Source organism: Panthera leo, chromosome A3, assembly GCF_018350215.1.
Source record: "Panthera leo isolate Ple1 chromosome A3, P.leo_Ple1_pat1.1, whole genome shotgun sequence".
In the NCBI taxonomy this organism is placed as follows: domain Eukaryota; kingdom Metazoa; phylum Chordata; class Mammalia; order Carnivora; family Felidae; genus Panthera; species Panthera leo.
Genome location: NC_056681.1, coordinates 15,794,639 through 15,812,379, shown reverse-complemented (window position 1 = coordinate 15,812,379; position 17,741 = coordinate 15,794,639). Strand labels below are relative to the sequence as shown.

Genomic DNA, 17,741 nt, shown 5'->3' with positions numbered 1-17,741 from the left:
GGCTGCCAGACACGCAGAAGCTGCACACTCAGCAAAAGCAGTGAAGGAGCCTGAGCTATATTTGAGCTTCCCTGAGAACACACGGACGCAGCCTCCTGTGCTCTGGCTGGCCAAGGAGAGTGTAATTAACAGACTCTTCTTCAGAGCATGGATTGAACAGGTGATGGCTCAGCAAGTTCAGAATCACAGCCATGGCCAATTTCTCTTCCCCCCTGGTCTATTTTTGAGTCACCACAGGTGCTTATTAAGGCCACATGTCAGGCCTACAGGGCAGAGGAGAGACTTTTCTCAGAGAAACTGTCAGGATGGTATGAAGTTGACAGAACAGAGATCTGACCAAATAAAGCTTTATTTTTCTCATGTGACAAGAAGTCTAGGCAATCCAGGCTGGTACAGAGGACCGATTACAGAGAAGTTTCTTTGGTCTCCCGGCTCTGCTATCCTTAGCAGGTGGCACTCACCCTCATAGTCACAAGATGGCTGCTGCACTTCCAGAAACCTCACCTATGTTCCAGGTGACGATGAAAACAAAGGCAATTTGTGCCTCGGGCTTGCTGACTTCTCCCGCCTTTTAGTATGAAGAAGATAGATCCCCAAGAATCCCCACCCAAATGTCCACTTACATCTTATTGGTCAGAACTGGGTCAGGGGACCACCTGTAAGGGTGCACCTGTAAGGGAATGCGGGCAGGTGTTTTTAAGTGGGTACATTTTATTCGAACAAAATTAGGACTCTGTTACTAAGTAAAAAGGAGAGGCCAGACATTGGTTCAGCACCTCGTAGTGTCTGTTAGAGGTGAGAGGAGGGATACGTGGTTGTGAGGGAAGTCTCTGAGGGGCTGAATCAGAGGTTCTCAGAAACACAAGAGATGGACCAGGTTCCAGACCCCTCAAGTGGGAAGCTAGAGAGACCCATCATCCTCACTATGATGTACAGAGAAAAGCAGGTGCCTCCTAAGCATGTTCTGTAAAGACACTGTTGACCTCCAAAACATGGAAAGGTAGAGGGGCTTATCAAAGAGTCAAACAGTCCTGGTTTTAAATCACAGCTCTGCCTGATACTCCGTGACCTTGGGAAAGTCACTTAACCTCTCTGGGCCTCTCTGTTTTCTCAACTATAAAATGGGGATGATACCTTGCACAGTTTTTATGTGGCTCAAATGAGACCACATGTATAAATTGCGCATTGAAGGCATTTGACACATGGGAGTTATTATTGATCTAATTCCTTCATTTTCTGAATGGGGAAAACAAAACCCAAAGAGAGGAGGCAAGATGACCTAAGTCACACGGCCAGATAGAGGTGGAGCTGAGACCAGGGCCCAACTTTCGGACTTCCGACCTGAGGTGTGTTCCATTTCACCGCTGCCTCTACCTGTTAAAAAATTATTAACTTTCGCCAAAGTGTGGAATCAGGCCTGCACCGTGGAATAAAGTAACCGGTTCAGAATTACAGATTTTTTTAAAAAACTGAACAAAGTACTTTCAGATGCTTCCGACACCAACAGTTAAGCAGAAAAGGAACAGACCTCCTGCTATACCGCTTCCGGCGAGTTCTCGTATTCATTATGTTTATTGTGATCAGTATTTACTGAACACAATGACCACAGGTAACATGGAGCTGAAGTTCCTCCCCAACGGCCAGAGCGAACGTTCAATGAGCGCTGTGTTAGCTTGCTACCGCTGCTGTAGCAAATGAACATAAACTCACATGAAGTCACTGATGTCTCTGTTCCTTTAGCTCATGCTCCACGGAGTTTTGACAGAGATTTCCTTGAACACCAGGAACTAAAAACAAAACAAACAAGGGGTGCCTTGGGTGGCTCAGTCAGTTAAGTGTCCGACTCTTGATTTCGGCTCGGGTCATGATCTCACAGTTAATGGGTTCGAGCCCCGTGTTGGGCTCCGTGCTGACAACATGGAACCAGCTTGGAATCCTCTATCTCCCTCTCTCTCTCTGCCCCTCCCCCGCTGGTGCTCTCTCGCTCTCTCAAATAAATAAACTTTAAAAACAAAACAAAACACACCTCTCAGAAGTGGTCATGGCCAGAGAGGAAGGAGATGGGCACAACGGGTGAAGGGGACTGGAGGGTACAGGCTTCCAGTCATGGGATGAATAAGTCACAGGGATGAAAGGCACAGCATAGGGAATAGAGTCAACGGTATCTTAAGAGTGATGTCTGGTGACAGATGCTAGCTACACTTGTGAGCACAGAATAACGTATTAGAGACGGTGAATCACTATGTTGCACACCTGAAGCTAATATAACATGATGTACCAACTATACGTCAATCACAGACACACACACACACACACACACACACACACACACACCACCCAGTATTTGCAGACTGCCTCTGTGCTGGGGTGCTCCTTCAACACTCAGCCGGGCTGTTCACAACTCTGCCTCAGACGGCACCCCTGTTTGCACTGAGCCGTTTTCAAGTTGGTTTTTCCTTCGTTCAGCATTCACTTGGTTGCTATAAACCTTGACGGTTTTCCAGAGTTCTGACAAAGTTCTGATAGTGTCTGCTTGCTTTCTCAATGTTTCTCTGGGGGAGCTCGGAGCGCCTTGTCTGAGCAGTAGTTTGGATTGCTCTAACAAAAACATTACAGTCTGGGTGGCTTATAATAAACAACAGGAATTTCTTTCTTACCTTCCTGGAGGCTGGAAGCCCAAGATCAGGGTGCTGGCATGGCCAGGTTCTGGCGAGGACCCCCCTTCTAGGCTGCAGACTGCCAGCTTCTTATTGTACCCTCGCAAGGCAGAGAGCAGATACAGGAAGTACAGCTCTCGGGTGAGCCCTGTAAGGGCACTAATCCCATTAAAGGGCTCCTCCCTCCCGGCCTCATCTAAGGTCAGGCCTCCCGAAGGCTCCACCTCTTAATGCCATTACATTGATAGGAGATGGGTGAGGTCTCAACACAGGAATTTGGGGATGACATTCAGTCCATAACATGCCTACTCCGCCATTTTGTTTTTTAAAGGCTTCCCTGGTGATTCTAATGGGTAGCCAAGGTTGACATCCACTACTCTAGAATCAGAACCTTGCATCACTGCTTTCAACAGGCTCCTCAGGTGATTCTGATGCAGCCCCGCCGAGCTTTGGGATCCTGCAGATTAAATAAATTCTGGGACGGACCTCAGGAAGTCCACTTTGTCTCATCTTCCTCCAGTTCCAGGGAGCCAGACGGGATGGAGAGGTCAGCCTTCGTGTGGATGGCTTTCCATCTGTCCACCGCAGCACGTGGTGCCCACGAAGGGCTGCATTTGGAGTTAATGAGAAGAATTGCCCCCATTTGCTTCCCAAAGGAATCAGAATGGAAATACAGAAGGGAGCCCAGGATGTGCCAGATTCCTGCCTCCAAGTATGATCATTCAGTTGAAGCTTCTCAGCGGATCTCTTTTGGGACTTGGCATATGGGTCACCTGCACCCGAGCTAGAATCCCCCCAAATCACAAAGATTTCAGGTCACAAGCTTTTGGGTAAGTGCAGCTGGGAGGGTGAAGCTCTCTCAGTCCAGTTGAACTCCAGGCTTCCCCGCTCACAGACATGGGGTCCTTGAACAGTAAGTCATTCTGGGATGACCAAGAGATTTTTCTCTCTCACCACCTGTGACCATGCACCAGGCTTTAATTATCTGAGTCTCAGTTTCCTTAACTGACTGGTGAAAATAATTACCCGCCTCAATTCTTGTTATTACTATAGAAGATAAACGCAGGGTAAAAAATACAATGATAATAATAAATGTGTAGTAAAAAATAAAATGATAATAAATGTGTACTTTGATTCTGTTTTTGTCAAAAATTACGTCTATGTCTTTAACTTTATTTTGTTCACATTTATTTATTTAGAGAACAAGTGATTGTGCGTAGGGGAGGAGCAGAAAGAGGGGGAGAGAGAATCACGAGCAGACTCTGTGCTGTCAGCTTGGAGCTGACTCGGGGGCTGGATCCCACAAACCGTGAGATTATGACCTGGGCCAAACCAAAAGCGGGCGCTCAGCGGACTGAGCCACCCAGGCGCCCCTATAATTACGTATATATCTTTATACATATACTGATCTTTATATGTTTGTGTGGATATACGTGTATGTTATGTGTTTATGCACACAATGCTGCCTAGAACAATGTTCACCAAATAGGTAGTGGGATTGGAGGTGATTTTTGTTGTCCTCTTTGTACTTTTCTAGCTTATTTATGATGTGCACGTACTATTTTTAGAAAAGAAAACTGAACTTTCGGGTCAAGGGGGCTGATTAAGTCCTTCTATGATTCTCTCCCCCTCCAAATATCCCATTGCGATGACAAAATGAACATTTTAAGTACTAAGGAAAGCTATCAAAGTAATAATAATAATTACTCTTAGAATTCTGAGGTTTAAAATCTGGCACAAAGTGCTTACCAATTACGATCTCCATTCCCTAGCCATCCTAAAGAGAACCCTTCTTGTGCCCTGGACCCCTCTGCAGTCAGGTGGAGACTGTGGACCTTTTCTCAGCGTAATTATCTTTAAATGAATCAACTTCTATGCACAGGATTACAAAGGAAATCATTTACATCAACATACACTTATCAAAATATTTAAAAAACAAATCTGTCATATAGTGACATATGTGCTTCTATATTAGAAGATTTAGCAGGGTGTCTAATGACTACCATCATTTCAAAGTCACGACGAGCATAAATGATGTTATGAAATGACTCCAACAATACCATCATGGTGGGAAAATACCTGGTTTCTATTGATGATGAAGTCACAGAAACTGCTAACACTACTACAGTTTGTTGCTTATGTTTGTAAGCGAAGAAAATGCTGCCTTGAACTTAGTGAAAAGAAAGGCCATTTTTCTCTTCCAGCATTATAGACCTCCAAATTTAACAAAATACGTGCGCCCAGAGATCTTCGCTTAGATCTGTCCATCTGTTTGTTTGGTCTCTTTCGCGTTTACATTGTTCCTCGAATGTACGAGGGCCCTTGGCCGCCTGCTCATGGGGGAGGGTGGGACCTAGGCTAAAGGTTACTGAATGCTATGTGATTGGCAGGGGGTCTCTTCACTGCCAATTTGGTATGACGATTAGGAAGCTCCCAACGCATGTTTAGGTCCTTCCTCCCGAGCTGGTCAAATTCCCCAGAGATGGTTCCCCCAGCTTCTTTTTAGGAGAGTGTAATTCTCCCTGCCAGCATTCTGGAATCTAGGTCAGGAAAGCAGCCTGTAAGAAGATTGGGTGGGGCATGCCAGGCTTCCATATGTAAACTTTCACTTAATCCCCCTGCTTTCCGGCGGATGTCCCATCTTCCACGACACGTGGTGTTTCCCAGCCCAGATGCCCTCTTGTCATAGTCGACCGCTGTGCCATCCAACACAGCAGCTTCTGCCAGCTACTCACATTTAAATTCATTAAAATAAATAAAATAAACGTTCAGGTCCTTAGTTGCACCAGCCACTTATCAAGGGCTCAGTAGCCACATGGAGCTAGTGGCCAGCTACCATATGGGATGGCGGTACACGACCCCTTCCGTCACTGCAGAAAGTTCCATTGGACGGTACTGTTCTAGAGCAGGGGTTGGGATTTTTTTTTTTCCTGTAAAGGGCCGGATAGTAAATATTTTTGGCTCTGCACGCCATATGGCCTCCTTCGCACCTACTTAACTATGTCATGGTAGCGCGAGAGCAGCCGTAGACAATACATGGGACCTGCATTGGAATGCATGGCCGCGTTCCCACAAAACTTTATTTATGCACTCTGAAATCTGACTTTCATATCATTTTCACGTGTCACAGAATGTTATTCTGGTTTTGATTTTTTTCCAGCCATTTGCAAATATAGGACTATTCTTAGGACAGGCTGTCCCGAAACAGGCAGCGGGCTAGATTTGGCCTGTGGACCGTGGTTTGCAGACCTCTGTCTTTGCGTTTTGCCTTTTCAGAACAATTCCTGTACTGTTATTTTCGTAGGTTCGGGGAGGAAGCAGAGGGTAAGGGGTGTAGTTTTTCTAACCTAGAAGTCTCATTACCTGTTCAGGGCCTGTCTTCCCCCAGTGCCTTAGAACCTGTGAGCACGGAGACCCATCTCTCTTATTCACCATCCTCCACCTAATGTCCAGTACAATGTTTGACATTGACATTCAATGGAGACCTGCATTAGGCTCTTCATCAATCGAACTCAATGATCAAATGCTCGCCAAGCCACCTTCTTTGTATAATTTGGCTTTTCACTTAGATCTGCCTCCGGGAAAGAATGTGCTGGTCACACTGATGAGAGTATTCCAGTCTTCTCAGCAATTATATTTCTCGTTATCAGTGAATACACTGACGTTCCGATTTTCCACATCAGTCCCATGAGCTTGGTAAATGTAATTCCACCTCGGAGAGAAGACATCAGCTTCTAAGCCTGTGTAGAATCAAACAAATCTTGGTTACAGAAGTGGAAGTCTCAATTGAATTTGATAAGAAGACTTGTAAGGAGAGGGGAGGTAATCTGGTAGACAGAAGTACTGGGAGGTTTTAAATGCAGGGCTGAAATTGCCTTCCCAGCAAGATAAAGGAGAGAAGGTTGCAGAATGTTAACATTTCCCAGACCATAAGAGGACAATGTGCCAAGGGCATTGTCAGAAACCAAGTGGACGGGGCAACAGGCACAGGTTAAATTAAAAGTATATGTATCCCAAACTCCTAGAAGATAACAGGAGAAAATCTTGGGTCTGGTGATGGCTTTTAAAAAAACGTTTATTTATTTTTGATAAAGAGAGACGTGCGGGAGACGGGCAGAGAGAGAGAGGGGGACAGAGGATCTGAAGCGGGCTTTGCTCTGACAATCGTGAGCCCGATGTGGGGCTTGAACTCACAAACCGTCAGATCACGACCTGAGCCGAAATCAGTTGCTCAACTGACTGAGTCACCCAGGCACCCCTGGTGATGGCTTTTTAACTGTTTATTTATTTATTTTGAGAGAGAGAGAGAGTCTGTGCATAAGAGGGGGAGGAGCAGAAAGAGAGAGAGAGAGAGAGAGAGAAAGAATCCCAAGCAGGCTCTGAGCTGTCAGTTCAGAGCCTGACACAGGGCTCAATCCCAACAACCACGAGATTATGACCTGATCCGAAATAAAAAGTCAGATGCTTAACCACACTAAGCCACCCAGGCATTTTTTTTTTTTTTTAACGTTTTATTTATTTTTGAGACAGAGAGAGACAGAGCATGAACGGGGGAGGGGCAGAGAGAGAGGGAGACACAGAATCGGAAGCAGGCTCCAGGCTCTGAGCCATCAGCCCAAAGCCTGACGCGGGGCTCGAACTCACGGACCGCGAGATCGTGACCTGGCTGAAGTCGGACGCTTAACCGACTGCGCCACCCAGGCGCCCCTTATTTCTTTCTTTTGAGAGAGAGAGGGATGATGCCTTTTAGATAGAACACCAATGGCACAATTCATGACGTAAATCATTGATTAGCTGGACGTCACTAAAATTTAAAACTTCTGCTCTGCAAAAGACAACGCGAAGAGCGTGAGAAGGCAAGTAACAGGTTAGGAGAAAATATTTGCAAAAGACATACTTGATAAAGACCAGGAGCCAAGATATGCAAAGAACTCTTAAAACTGAGCAATAAGAAAACCAATCCGATTAAGAAAGAAATCAAAGACCCTACCAGACACCTCACCAAAGATGTTATATAGGGGGCGTCTGGGTGATTCAGCTGAGCATCTGGCTCTTGATTTTGGCTCAGGTCATGATCCCAGGGTTGTGGGATCGAGCCTTGTGTCGGGCTCTGTGCTGAGCATGGGACCTGCTTGAGATTTTCTCTCTCTGCCTCTCTCTTCTGCTTGCACTCTCTCTCTCTCTTAAAAAGATAAAGATGATATATACACGGCAAATAAGCATGTGAAAATATGGTCCACATTATACATCACGAGGGAAATGCAAAATAAATGCAATGAGACACCACCACTTAATCCTGAGAAGGGCCAAACTCCAGAATATTGACAACACCAGATGTTGGTGAGGACGTGTAACGACAGGAATTCTCATTCGTTGTCAAATACGGTGTCCGGAAAAAATGTCCCTCTTCCTATGTAGTGGCTTTTCACCTCCCAGTCTGCCTGACACCAGATCCCATGACCATGAGTTGTCCGCTTAATTGACTATATTACTTATTTTTGTGCCCTATCCTACCAGAGGTAAGATAAATACGTGAGAGTGATTTGGGCCACAATGGGCCGTGCAGACTTACCAAACACGTCCTAGGTGCCTGTAATCTAGCACGCTCTTTCACTTGTGTCATCACTCCCGATTTACGGCGGAGGAAACTGAACCGGAACAAGGGGACAGATGAGTTGCTCCATTTATACAGGGTTTCAAAAACAAAGGAATTATGGGGGCGCCTGGGTGGCTCAGTTGACTAAGCATCCGACTTCGGCTCAGGTCACGATCTCACGGTTCGTAAGTTCGAGCCCCCCGTTGGGATCTGTGCTGGCAGCTCAGAGCTTGGAGCCTGCTTCGGGTTCTGTGTCTCCCTCTCTCTCTCTGCCCCTTCCCTGCTCATGCTCTGTCTCTCTCAAAAATAAAATAAAAACACTAAAAAAAATTTTTTTTAAAGAAGTCAAAAGCCAGATGCCCATAATGCAGTATTTGAAAGTTCTGAAAGAGACTTTTAACCTACAATTCTATTCCCAGCCAAATGGAATCAAGTAGGAGGGTAAATAAAGACATTTTCAGACTTGTGAGGACAGAAAAAGTTTGTCTTTTTTAAAAAAAAAAATCTTTGTTAAAGTATGGAGAATACATTAGCATCATGGCTATATTTGCAGGACAGAATATAATAACGTTATATTGTGTTATATTTGGGCATAAGTTAGGATATGCTTGCCTCTGCTGACAAAGCAAATAACTGCCAAACTCTCAGAGGCTTAGGACAATGAAGACTCATCTCACTCACACTACACGTTGACTGTATCTTGGTGGGGGTGCTCTGCTCTCCCGGGACTCAGACTAATGGACACTCTTCCACGTGGCAGGTGTGGCAGTGGGCAGGAGAGCATGCGTGTCTGTGTATGGGGTGAGAAACTCACACAGTCATTAAATGCTCCAGCCTAGGCTAACAAAGGTCACTCCCTCCCACAACCCATTGGCCAGCACCAGTCACATGGCTACACACAACTAAAAGCTGTGGGGGACTTTTGAAATCAGCCAGGCTGACAAAAGATGGAAAACAGAAGCAGGGGGGAAAGATGGCGGGAAAAATACTGCTCATGCCTTCATCTTAGAAAGTGAAATGTCAACTCTAGAAAACAGTATGGAGGTTCCTCAAAAGGTTACAAATAGAACTATCCTATGACCCAGCAACTGCACTACTAGGTATTTATCCAAAGGATACAAAAACGCTGATTCGAAGGGGCACATGCACCCCAGTGTTTATGGGGGCACTAAAAACAATAGCCAAAGTATGGAAAGAGCCCAAATGTCCCTCGACGGATGAATGGATAAAGAAGATGTGGTATATATATGTATACACACACACACACACACACACACACACACACACACACACACACACGGGAATAATACTCAGCAATCAAAAAGAGTGAAATCTTGCCATTTGCAACAATGTGGATGGAACTAGAATGTATTATGCTAAGCACAATAAGTCAATCAGAGAAAGACAAATATATGATTTCACTTGTATGCGGAATTTAAGAAACAAAACTTATGAACATAGGGGAAGAGAAGGAAAAATAAGAACAGAGAGGGAGGCAAACCATGAGACTTAAAAAAAAATTTAATGTTTATTTATTTTTGAGAGAGAGAGAGACAGAGACAGAGAGAGTGTGTGTGAGCAGGGAAATAACAGAGAGAGAGGAAGACACAGAATTCGAAGCAGGCTCCAGGCTCTGAGCTGTCAGCACAGAGCCCAACGTGGGACTCGAACCCACAAACCGCGAGATCATGACCCGAGCCAAAGTTGGAGGCTCAACTGACTGAGCCACCCAGGTGCCACAAGAGACTTTATTTTATTTATTTATTTTGAGAGAGACAGAGAGCACGAGTAGAGGAGGGGCAGAGGGAGGGAGAGAGAGAGAGAGAGAGAGAGAGAGAGAGAGAGAGAGAGAGAATCCCAAATAAGCTCTGCACTGTCAGTGCGGAGCCTGATGCAGGGTTTGAATCCAAGAAATCGTGGGATCATGCCCTGAACTGAAACCACAAGTCAGACGCTTAACCGACTGAGCCACTGAGCCACCCCTAAGAGACTCTTAAATATAGAGAACAAACTTAGGATTGCTGGAAGGGTGGTGGGTGGGGGGACAGACTAAATGGGTGATGGGCATTAAGGAGGGCACCTGCTGGGATGAACACTGGGTGTTGTATGTAAGTGATGAATCACTGAATTCTACCCCTGAAACCAATACTACACTGTATGTTAACTTGAATCTGAATCAAAGAGAGAGAGAGAGAGAGAGAAAGTGAGTTGTCAAAAGGGATTGTCCATGTGATAGAATAAGAAAATAGGGGTGCTGTTTATTGAATTTATGAGGAGAAATGAGAAATACCAATAAATATATAAATAATCAACAGTTGGAGAAAGCACAGAGTATAAGTAAACTTTACAGACAATAAATATTGTCTAACTATTGTTTATATTTAGGTATTTACATAATACCTATAAATAAATAATAATAAAAAATGATATTTACATAATCACCTGAAAATCAAAGTGATTAAAAGAGATTGCCCCAACAGAGTTGGGCAATGGGCATGAGAGTTTGCTTTTCATGGGAAACTCTCCTGTGCTGTTTGGTATGTTACCATGTATATGAACGTATTAGCAGGGCTCTCCAGAGAAACTGAACCAATGGGTGATAGACGTTTACAGATAGATATGGATATGTGTATATGTACATGTGTGTATATGAGACAAAGAGAGAGATTTATCGCAGGAATTGGCTCACACACCATCTCATGTCTGTAGGCTGGAGAACCAGGAAAGCCAGTGCTGGAACATTCCAGTCCAGTCCAAAGGCCTGAGAACCCAGGGAGCAGACGGTCTGAGTGTAAAGATCTGAGAACCAGAAGTGCCAGTGTCCAAGGGCAGGAGAACATGGATGTCCCAGCTCAGGCAGAAAGAGCAAATTCGCCATCAACAGATTGAGCGATCCCTGCCCCTCCCTCCCAACATTGGTGATCTTTACTCAGTCTACTGATTCAGATGCTAATCATTTCCAAATATACCCTAGCAGACATACCCAAAAATAACATTTACCAGCTCTCTGGGCATCCCTTAGCCCAGCCAGGTTGACACATAGAACTCACCATCAGAATGAACTACATTTTGTTTCAAATAACATAGTTTTGGAGGTCGTACATCCCAGTTCACCATTGGGCAACTCTCCTAAACTTCAGGTCCCTTTTCTATAAAGTGGGGTAAGATTTTATGAGGACTACATGAAATCACGTATGGCAAGAGGCGGGCATAGTGCCTGACACGTAGCACATGCTGGTTACATGGCGACACATCACGGACATCAGGTCCAGATTGACTCTGTGTGCAAGAGATTTGAGCCCTGAGCCTTGATGGAGAAGGTTCTGGGAGACCATCCAAACCACTGCTTCTGCAGGTTGGGCACAGGTGGCCTGGTCTTATCTGCAGCTACACGAGGAGTCAGTCCCCAGGACCAGGACTAGAACGGCCTCCTGTCTTCCAACCCCAGGACCTGCTGGCCACCCCTGTGGTCTCTGAATCAGAACTGCATTTGGCTCTGGACATAGAGAAAGAGCCCTTTGGGAGGAAAGGGATCATTTCCTCCGGTGCAAATTGTTTCTTTTTGTGCTGGCAAGTCCAAGGTGTTCTGACAAAGGTCAAAAGTATTTATTTTCTTTAATACTGGAGGGGTCAGAGTGAGATACAGACAAGGATGAGCCAAAGTGGGGAAAGGAGAAAGGGGGGGGGGGGTGTCAACTTTGAGAGCTGAAAAAGCTTCTTATCACAGGCAATGGCTGTTTTGGGGGCACAGACACAACTCCTGGTTTTCTATTAAAAACAGCAGAAATTACAATGAGGGAAAATTAAGAAATCATTAAATACAGATGATGCGGTCAAAGCCACTCTCCCATCTAGTCCTGCCCACCTCCCGATTATCCCTTCCTGCTCCCTACCCACATGTGACACCTGAGCCCTGAGCTTTGCCGCTCTGCTGGGCTCCTGACCGCTGCACTCCCCTATGCCATTCCCTCTGACTGGCTCGCCCAACCCCAGTTCCCTGGCTAGTTGGGCCCTTCCTCTAGGACTCAGGTCAGGCGTCCTCTCCTCCTCAAAGACCACCCTGCCAGCTCTTCTTCTGTGTACCCATCACATCACATCTTGGCATCTTAACACTTACCAAGCTGTGTCGAAATCGCCCAAACTCCCATCTGTCTTTCCAATTGGACTGGAGATCACACACTGGACCCTCAGACTCAGATCTGGCATTCAGAGAGAATTATGTTTTACTTGCTTGGCCTGTACTTTTTTGGGCCCACATGGTGTTTTTAAAAAAATTTTTTGCATTCATTGCCAAAAATTAAAAAGAGATTGCGCAAAAAAAAATTTTTTTTCAGTTTCTGGCTTCTCTTGAACAAACTGGAAATCCAGTAAGACGGGTGCAGTTCTCCACCCTTGTGGTAGTGGCCCCCTTCGGATAGAGCACTGTTTATTTCTCCACAGTCCCCACCATGCTCTATTGTCTCTGCATTTAAGCCTCATCTCAGAGCCATTTGTCATAACTCTTGCAATATTGTGGGTTGTTTTTTTTTTTTTTTTACAGCGGAAGAAGAAAATAAAATATTTCTCTTACCCATGTTCCTTATTCACACCTGGTCCACTTCCCTCATTTATGTCACCAGAGTAGACCCTGTAGGTACCTTGGCTTTCCACCCTTGTACCAGGAGCTCCTTGAAAACAAACAAGATGGTGGGGGGGGGGGGTACCTGGGTGGCTCAGTCGGTTGAGCGTCCGACTTCAGCTCAGGTCATGAGCTCACTGATTGTGAGTTCGAACCCCGCATCGGGCTCTGCGCTGATGGCTCGGGAGCCTAGAGCCTGCTTCGGATCCTGTGTCTCCTTCTCTCTCTGTTGCTCTCCCACTTTCTCCCTCTCAAAAATAAATATTTTTTTTAAATAAAAAAAAAGAAAACAAACAAGATGTTTGTTCATCTCTGTCGCTCCAACAGCAAGCACAGTGCCTGGCTCAGAGTAGGTCTCCATAAATGCTTATTGGAACCATGAATGCAACTCTTGCTGTTAGAAGAGAATCCCCCTGAGCCACCCATTCAACAAATTTTACTGAGTCCATCTGTGTGTCCCTTTCCCTAACTTGGTGTTCTCTCTCTTTACCTTCAGAGTCCTGGATCCTCTCGGAATCCCCAAATAATTAAAACTTCTCTGTAGATTCATTGGGTATTTCTCATAAAACCTTGCTCTTAGCAATTACATCAGAGAAGATCGTAAGAACCATTGATCGGTAGTGGTAGTATTTTTATCAGTAATAAATAGTTATCATTTATTGAGAGCTTCCCACGTACCAGGCACTGTATATACATTTCCTCGAACAACAACCCTGTGTGGTGACCTTCAGGAAAGCACATTCATTCACTCACGGTTCTGGAGCAGGTATAAGAAGACTTGAGGTGGGCAGCCTCTGTCCCAACCACAGAATTGGACTTCTCCCGGGTCCTGGGCTGGTGGCTTCCAGGCGTGCCTCCTAGCATGACCAGAAGACCTGCGAAATGACTCTGGTCTGGGGCTCCTGACTCCAGGCCAGCTAGCTGTCTCCTCCCAAGCACTTTAACACCTCCTTTATGGATTCTTTCTTCTTTCTCCTACACGACAGTTTTAACCAGCCCAGGGACCAGTTGTTCTGCCCTCAGATCGATAGCCCTGGGGAAGGCCTGCAGACGGCCTCTAGAAGCACCTCAGCTGCTCCTGCAGAGGGACCACTGCCTCCTGATTCTGTTCAGTCATATTATGTACTTCTTCCGCTTTATTAAAGCTGCCTCCTTTCCGAACGAGTTGGCACAAGCCCAATAGTAGTGCCTAAAACTTTTCATTTCCAAATCCAGAATCGTATTTTTCTTCCTTCCTTCCTGCCTCTCTCTCTGTCCCACCCTCTCTCTCTCTCTCTCTCTCTCCCCCTCTCTGTCTTGTTTGCTTCTTAGTCACCATGATGTTTTAGAAGAGATTTAAAGCCGCTCTTTGGCTGGGGTAAGTGCTCAGGAAGCATTTAAGACAAAGAGATGAAAGAATAAATGATAGATCAGTCAGCACTTGGTAAATGGTTGATGAAGGAGAATCAAATGAGATAATGCATGGAAAACTGATGTATATAATCTGTCAATGGTGGACCTTGTAACCAAGCTGGACGAGACTGCAGCCTTATCCGCTGGCGCCATCTGCTGGAAACAAGATAGCACAACAGGTCCGTTTCCGCTTTACTCAGGTATGGGGACGCCGGCTTCTGGAAACGCCCGCAAAGGGCTGAGTAAAAAGGGAAGAATGCATTTCGGCAAAACCTAGTATGGGCCAGGTAGCATGCTAAGGGCTTCACACTGCTTTCCATGCATTATTTCTCTTCATCCTCTACTATCATTAGAAGAGGCAGATACTATTATTATTGCATCTTTAGAGATCAAAAACCTGAGACTTTCAGGTTTACAGCAGATTCACGAAGTCTAAAGCCACATAGCTAGTGGGTATTTGAGATAACACTCGAACCCAGCTCTGTGTGACTTAGGAGCCTTGTGGGTTTGGTTCCTCAGGAATTAAGACCCCAACGGGGAGACGTGCATGCAGAAAGTTTCCTGCAGCGTGCTCTCAAGGTGACAGGTGGAAGGGAAAAGTCAAACTGCAATGCAGCCTCATCAGAGGTCTCAGCTGACGCCCACCCTGCGGGGAGTGGGGAGGAGTATAGAGGAGGGATGGCAGGGAGGCTGGACCTTGGGGCTCCCACTTCATACAGTCATTGGATGCAGTACTCGGGCTGGGTTGCGCTCTTCAGCCAAGGGCAAGTCCCCAAGAGGGAGGGACTCAGTTGAGTACTGTCAGCGGCCAATGCTCCCAGCAGATGGGGGAATAAGTGCCTCAGTATTAGAGCGGAGGATCTGGGCAGCATGCCACAGTGTCCACTACAGAGCCCGGGCACCTATCTTACCTGCATCACTGCTCAAATAAGGGGAACAGCTGGTAGGCAGACAACGTCAGTGTCATAGATAGTGGGAGGGGGATTTAAAGCGTGAAAGTGGTTCTGCCCACCAATCGCTCAATGCACCTGTGACTCAGGCCATGCCTGCCATCCAGCTGCAATAACCAATGTACTTTGACCAATTCATATGGAAATACTATATAGATTATTTCATGGGTTCCAAACCATTAATAAAGAAGTAAAATGTAATGTTCAACTAGCTGGACAAGTGAAGTGGTTGGTGATGGATTTCTTGACATCCTCAAATAAGAAACAGAAGGACTGGGTGCCACAAACTGACTAATGCATAAATGTAACTGATTTTTTACAAAAAAATCACTTTGTGGTAAATCAAATTGTATAAAAACATTTCAGTCTTTCCCCCATGCCACCTCCATAGAAGAGTGGGTTTTTTATGTTGGAGACTGGTGGGCTTGTTCATTCTACTTCTTTAGCTTGGTGGAGAGCAGTGCATGGTTTCCCCCACCCACTGACAATAGACTTGACCACGTATGTGATTCACTTTTCCCAGTGGGATGTTAGCAGTTTTGACACAAGCAGAGGCTTGCAATGTTGACCTTGCATGGTTAATCTTGCCCTCTTGTGCTTCTGCAATCCCAGAGAACATGGCCTGGCTAGGCTGCTAATCTAAAGATGAGAGACGCCTAGAGCAGATCTTGACCTAGTCTACAGCTTGGAGCCACGCCCAGGCAAGCCCCACTGAGCCCAACCTAGATCAGTCAACCTACAGAAGTATACATGAAAATAAATGATGGTTGTTTTATACTACTGAGATTGGAGATGGCTCGTTATGCAGCAATAGCTGATTGATACATGTTCACAGAGTTGTAGAGGATAACACACATGGATATCTCAAGAATAATTTCAACTGTACATGATCTTTCTTCAAGAACTGTCTTTAGGGGCGCCTGGGTGGCTCAGTCGGTTAAGCGTCCGACTTCAGCTCAGGTCATGATCTCACAGTCTGTGAGTTTGAGCCCCACATCGGGCTCTGCGCTGACAGCTCAGAGCCTGGAGCTTGCTTTGGATTCTGTCTCCTTCTCTCCCTGCCCCTCCCCACGTGTGCTCTGTTTCTCTGTCTTTCAAAAATAAATAAATATTTTTTTTAATTAAAAAAAAAAAAAGAACTGTCTTTAGACTTAATCTCCATGTAGGATGAGACTCAGATACTTAAACATGGAACAAATTGGGCCACACATTTTTCTTAGCATCTGTGGCAGAGACCATTAAATGTCCCCTAATAAATGTCTCTCTTTCTTCTACAAAGCAATGAGAAGTTCTATCCAAAATCTGTGTAGACCCTCCAAAGGGTGACACTAATGTCTACTAGATATGGCCATGAGGATATTGGACAAGGCAGAGTTTTCCTGAGGGAAGAGCCAGGGGTCACAGAGGTCACAGGACAGGGACATTGCTCCCAGATTAGCAGGACCAACTCACCTACCAGAAAAAGATGATTTTATAATTCCTGGGATCTGAGTAGTATTTAGAGATCATCTCCCTTGTACCTAGGTACATGGTCCCCCAAACGAATGCTAATCTTCCCAGCTTCCCTTAGAGCCAAGTAGGGCCATGTAGCTGACTTTTGCCCAATAGATATAGATCAGATAATCACATTGCAGATTCTAGAACCTTTATCAAGAGACAGCTGTGTTGCACCCAATACCTCCACCATCCCCCTGGGGTCTCTGACTCTTTTCCTTATGGCTTGGATGCAGACATAATGTCAGGAGTTGGAGCAGCTATTTTGGAACATGAGGTGAGCTTGGAAATAGCAGCTATGTGCAATGAAGCAACAAGATTAAAGGTGCCTAAGTCCTAGAAGACTTCATGGCACAAATCAATGCCAAACTTCTTGTCTCCAACTTTTTTTTTAATGTTTATTTTTGAGAGAGAGACAAAGCTTGAGTGGGGGAGGGGCGGAGAGAAAGGGAGACACAGAATCTGAAGCAGGCTCCAGGCTGAGCTGTCAGCACAGAGCCTGACGCAGGGCTCGAACTCATGAATTGCAAGATCGTGACCTGAGCCTGGCATCTCTTTTAGTCAGACAAACCTAACCCTAACTGATACAGCATCCAACTATTGACAATTCACAGTCCCAACATTTAATTAGAAGGAAAAAGATCTTTTCTCTGTTGTAACTGTTAGTAGAAACAATAGCACTCTAAAAATGTATATCTGGGGGCACCTGGGTGGCTCAGTCAGTTAAGCGTCCAACTTTGGCTCAGGTCGTGATCTCGTGGTCTGTGAGTCTGAGCCCTGCATCGGGCTCTGTGCTGACAGCTTAGAGCCCAGAGCCTGCTTCGGGTTCTGTGTCTCATTCTCTCTTTGCCCCTCCCCCGCTTGTGCTCTGTCTCTGTCTTGCAAAAGTAAATACATGTAAAAAAAAAAAAATTAAAAATGTGTATCTGGAAGTGGTTCAACATGCTGGAAGAAAAGAGCAGACTGGAGTTGGAACACCCAAGTTCTAAACCCAGCACTGTTGCTGATGAACTGTGTGATCTGCCATTTTCTTT

At 45.5% G+C, this 17,741-nt stretch overlaps 1 long non-coding RNA gene across 2 annotated transcripts; it reads right to left on the bottom strand.

Moving 5' to 3' along the window:
- Positions 1–248: 248 nt before the first annotated feature.
- Positions 249–12,999, bottom strand: LOC122215498. Of its 2 annotated transcripts, none has more exons than XR_006200396.1 (4): positions 12,824–12,922; positions 12,371–12,452; positions 6,021–6,397; positions 249–1,787 (listed from the first exon to the last, which is right to left on the bottom strand). It is a non-coding gene; the product is annotated as an uncharacterized LOC122215498 (long non-coding RNA). The 2 variants fall into 2 exon arrangements; XR_006200395.1 differs by lacking the exon at positions 12,824–12,922 and adding an exon at positions 12,957–12,999 and having other exon boundaries at positions 250–1,787.
- Between the last annotated feature and the right edge of the window lie 4,742 nt (positions 13,000–17,741).